The 5,506-nt window shown below is 40.6% G+C and overlaps 1 non-coding gene across 1 annotated transcript; it reads left to right on the plus strand.

Annotated features, from left to right (window-relative positions):
* LOC118918592 (U6 spliceosomal RNA) lies at positions 1-107 on the plus strand. The gene has a single exon (XR_005027202.2). It is a non-coding gene; the product is annotated as a U6 spliceosomal RNA (small nuclear RNA).
* Positions 108-5,506: the final 5,399 nt, after the last annotated feature.

Here is a 5,506-nt window from a genome sequence, read left to right on the forward strand (position 1 = left end):
GTGATCGCTTTGGCAGCACATATGCTAAAATTGGAACAATACAGAGAAGATTAGCATGGCCCCTGCGCAAGGATGACATGCAAATTCGTGAAGCGTTCCATATTAAAAAAAAAAAAAAAAAGAAACCAAAGTTGACACTAAAATACAAATTGATTGATTTACTAGAAGAAATAAAACAGCAATACCTCTGTAGGCCTAAGAAGCTCATGCTATCCCCTATAATAAAGCTGCATGGAAAGAGAAATCATCAGAGCTATTTCAGTGACTTGCCAGAAATGTTTGGACTTCATGTGATCATCTCATTCTCTTCCTGTAGGCAGACCTACATGGAACTTAGAAGGTTGCTTCATGAGCATGAAATCAAAACAGGGGAAACAAAGAATCAAATAGCTAGTACAGAAAGTACTCAAAATCAACTGTCTAAATCTCCTATTTATCTTCATATTAGTAATGATGTTGTGACTGGGACCAGGAATAGATTGAAGTCAGAGGGGGCTTGCTTTTCCCTGGACAATGGGAACTATCAACGTTTGTCTCTGTGACTTTCATATCCCAAAGGCTATTCCAAAAGAGTGTTGCTTGCTGTTAATGAGATTTTCACCTATTTGGGGAGAAAAGAAAGAACCATCTCCCTAAATTAATAGACTTTTGAAAACAACTGCCTCTGTTCTGAGAATATGCTATTTATTATTTTTTGGTGGTAACACATCTTTTCTTTTATGACATGATGGTGGCAGTAGATGCTGGATCTTTTTCATACTGGTCTTTAATAAATTCAAAAGTTGGCAGCACTTTATCAGGTTCTCCAAATTTTTTTTTAAACTGAGTCATAAAGCCTAAAGGCCTGGAACTACTATTCTATTCCTCCCACAAATGAACACAGCCTTTGGGGATGGACACTTCTTAAGATAGGATAATAACTTCAAACTGGTTACACTGAAATGTTCTGAATCTTCAAGTGTTCTTCAGGTGATCCATTTTTTTTGTTGTTGTTTAGTTTACAGCTAACCTCTTAGGTATTTTTTTTTCTCATTTACAGGTTATCAGGGATATCATTATAGCACTAAAGTATTTAGAATATCCTACTAATTCACTTTCTCAGAGCATGGAAATCATGTCCTGTAGCAATAATAATGATTACATCTACCATTTTGTGAGCATATACTACATGCCAGAACAAAGAAAATTTTTTACATGGATTAATTCTGGTAGTCCTTTCAGCAACCCTATGGAGTAATTGTTAGGCTGGAGAAAGGAAAAACAAGGACATGCAAACAGAACAGAGAGATGCCATAGGGGGAGAACAGACCAGACCCCAAAGTCCATGCCATATATGGAAAGGGGACAGCTCTCCCTGAATTCCATCCTGATGTGCCAACTAAGACCCGGATGTCAGCCTCCTCCCTGTTGGAAAGAAAAAAGTTTCTAGTTGACTATTATGTCACCTTTAGCCAATCATACCTCTCAATACCCCCTAGGATAGCTTGCCCACTCCTCCCCCTCCTAATCCCTTATAAGCCCCCCACCTCCCCAACCGGGTGTGACTTCTCTGGCCTGTGACAAGAAGGCCACAGAACCTCACCCGGGGGTATTTAAATAAATTACCTGGCCTTTTGTTGCCTCTCTTTGCCTGCTTATTTCAGCTAAAATTTATCTTACAGTAATTATAATTATATTTGCATTTTAAGATGAGATAATTATGACATAAAGGACTTATTTTGTCCAAGATCACATAGCTAGTTAACTATAGTAATTAGACCTAAAACTCAAAACTAGGTATCTGATTCCAAAGTCCATGTCTCTCAAAAAATCAGGGTTTGCTTTTTATTGGGAAATTAAACCTTGGTTTCCTGTGAGACAGCAAAACTAATGAGGCCTAAGTAGGGCTTTGTTAAGTATTTTTTTTAATATTTGGTGCTTAAAAAATATTCACTTCTAACCCTAATCCACTCAATCCATAGAAATAAACAACTTGCATTTTCTAGGGTAGAAAAATCAAGGAACTTAGTACCTCCCACTACCCTTTCTCACTCTTCTATTTGTGAATAAATTGTCCCTAAAACAATTTCTGACTGTGTTGTATCAAGAACAGTATTTTTTAAGAAAGAGGTTTTCCTGGTGCTGATACTAGTTTTTTGGTGTGTTTTTTTTTTCAACAAACATCCTGGTTTTAACCTACTCTGTCAAGGTGAATAAGCAAGACCAGCCCCGATCTATTCCTTTTCTGGGACATGGCCCCTTGGATTCTTTTTAAGGAGGGTGCTGCCTCTGATTTGGGTGTCATTCTGCCATGCTGAATCCTCCAAACCTTCCTTGGCCTTCTTCCACTGTCTCTCTTAAGTGTACGCTATGTAACCTTTCCTGGCATGTGCTTCTGGAGACATCTCCATCTGCCAGTTTTCCTCATGCTGTTAGCCTCAGCTTTCATGCTTTGGGTCTCCTGTCCACGTTCTGTAATGTCAGATGTATCCAGGAGCTCTAATTCCTAGGTCTTTAAGAAAGAATATCAAACCATGAATCATTCACATTCAAGTCTTCCTCTGGTGGGTTCAAGATATGACCTTATGTGTCAAGGGTCCCCAGGACCCTTAGAGATTCACTAGAAGGAGTTGGATTCAGCATATAGTCATTATTCAATATAGCAAAAGGATACAAAGCAACATAAGCAAAGGTAGAAGCCACCTGGGCAAAGTCTAGTGGAAAGCAAGTGTAAGCTTCCACGGACTCTCTCTTAGTGAAGTCGTACAGGACATGCTTAATTCCCCAGTAATGAATTGTAATAACACATGTGAAATGTTGTCTACCAAGAAAGCTCACTAGAGACTCAGTGCCCAAAGTTTTTGTTGGTGGCTGTTCACATAGACACCCTCTGTCTAGCATAAAATTCTGGACTCTAGAAGGAAAGCTGGTGTTCAGCATAAACCATACTGTTGGTACAAATGGTTTCGGTATAGTGAGCCCTTCTTACTAGTAAAGGTGGTGGGAATCCTTCCCAAACCAAAGTTCCCAGATACCAGCCAAGGGCCAACCATCTAAGGAGGCCTTTGACAGGATAGCAGTTAGTCTGCTGTGTTAACAGTTTTTTTAATACCTGAGAAAGTACAAGTAAAGGAGATCTGATAAAACAGGTCTAAGGCAAAGTTCTTGAGGTAGAGCCAAGAGTCTGAGTCTGAAGTTTTCTTACACAACTGCCAAGTCCAAAGGTCTGCAGCCAGACAGTGAATGAGAAAGAAAACCAAAACTGGGGAAGCAACAGGAACTTGACTGAATGTCCCTGGAGGTGATTAATCCCAACGGCAGCCCTTCTGGTACATAGCCGGTCAACTGCTTCAAGGCAAGAGCTAAGACATGCACATGTTCTGCAGGTGTCCCCACAGCTTGGCAAGGATACCTCAAGGGAAGAAAGCCTGAGACCAGTCATTGAGGTGACGCTTATCTTGCAAAGCCAGTGCAATGCAAGTTTTCTAGGCCTCACTTTTCCTACTGTCCCAACTTCTTTGGTGCCAGCTAAAGTCTAATGTCTCTACAGTGTCTGACACTAGGAGTAGACCCAAGGAACCTTTCAGAGTGCATTTGTGGCAGAGGCTGACTTTGGTGGACAGTATTCCCACAACATCTAGCCAACTGTTCCTACATCTGTCTGTGCTTAGCAGAGCTCCGGGAATACCCTGACAGTTAGTAGTGTGAAGTGAGAGTAAGGAAAGTCTCCCGTGCGACTATAGACAGTAACATGTCCCAGCAGACAAAGTTTAGAGTCAGGCCTTTCTGCTGTACCAGGATGCAGACTAAGAGGGCCACTGAGACCCTTTCAAGAGAACTAATTTGGCTCATTAGGGAATCTAATAGTCCCATATGTAACATAACTTCTTTCATTAGTCAGACAAGTACAAAGGATACTCTTGTCCAAAAGATAAGTCAGTCATTCCCAGGGAGCTGTTAATCGTTTTCCTGCCCTCTGAATCTGCTAGGGCACCATGTCATGCAATTTAATCACAAAACTTCCTGTCTCTCTGAGTCTATCTCAGTGGTGTTGGGGCTATTGGTGAATATAGTTTATGTGTCACCTGTGCCTGCTCGCATTGGGTACTGGACATTCAATTATTCACCTGCAACCATGTACCTACAAAATGTGGTGGAATAATACAGACCACCAAATAGGTTCCTTTCTCACAGAACCCTTGGGGGACCCCCATACTTACAAGATATTTTAAATTCAGGTTCAAGTCTATTTCTTATAACCTCTCAACTCGTGGTCAAGAATCCATGAACCAAGAACTAAGGATCTTTGATTTAGGTCATTCTCAATAGGGCTGTTGCCCTTAGAGCAACCTTCACACTATGGAATTTCCCTATACCTCCACTCAACCAGCACTTAAAATACTCACTACAGTTATGGGTTTCACTCAAACTCCTCCCCGTTCTTTCAGTCACCACTCTACCAAACCGCATGGAAGAATTCCATGCAGTCTGGGAGGAACTTCAGGCTTCTTGAGACCTAAATGATAGGACACTGAAGTCTGAAATATGGCCAAACAGTAATTCTCTTGTAGGTGGTGCCCATGAAATTGTGAGCTTTACTTGCATTATGCAGTCCTTCAGGAATATCATCTTTTGCTGGGAATATTATGAAAAACAGATAAGCCTGAATGTTCAGAATTGCTGCTCCTTCCCTTGAGAGTATCAATATTTACTTTAAATTGGGCTGGATCTGGGAGAGAGAAAATGTCTGTGATGTCTACATTCATTTCAACTTGACCCTATTATTAGCAAGGACACATTCTGCTGCTTATTTGTCAGACTTTCTGTGGGCTTCTTTCTGTAAACTTTACATTGTTTCTTTATAACTGATCATTACTAAGTGAAAATTAAACATAATGAATTCCACTTTGGAGTTTATAATTATTGTACATTCATCATGATGATCATTATTCTATATTCTCTCCAAGCCTGACATTCTTAAAGGACACAATGCTATTCCCAATAACAAAATAATCTAACAAATAACACATTCTATATCAAATGGGGGAGTTTCCTATAAATCCCCTCTTTTCAAAGGGCATGTCATGATCATTATTGCCCATCTTTGTTTCTGCAGAGCAACAATTAGTCTTCTTTGACAATAATTTTATTAACTAGGATAATTGTGTGAGGGCAACACACTTGTTGAAAGGCTTTCATAATAGCACTGAAGAGATTAGGGTGGGAGGAACGGGCATTGCTGGTTGCCTGCAAGGCACCCATTTCCATTTCCCTCTCTCCTTTTCCAAACTGTATCCATATTCAGTACTAGTATGACTATTTTCATGGATGTCAGGGGAAATTGTCACACTTGCAGCTCCAGAGAAAGGTTGTTTTGAATCAAGGGCAATGCCATCTCCCTTGCTACAGTGGCGGGTGCTGGAAACCAAGCCGAGGCTGACCTGCACATGGCATTCCTCCGGCCTGAGGGACTGGTTCAGCAACAACATGTCAGCCAGTGTGGGCTGATAAGAAATGAGAAGAAATC

Source organism: Manis pentadactyla, chromosome 7 (genome assembly GCF_030020395.1).
Source record: "Manis pentadactyla isolate mManPen7 chromosome 7, mManPen7.hap1, whole genome shotgun sequence".
Classification (NCBI taxonomy): Eukaryota; Metazoa; Chordata; class Mammalia; order Pholidota; family Manidae; genus Manis; species Manis pentadactyla.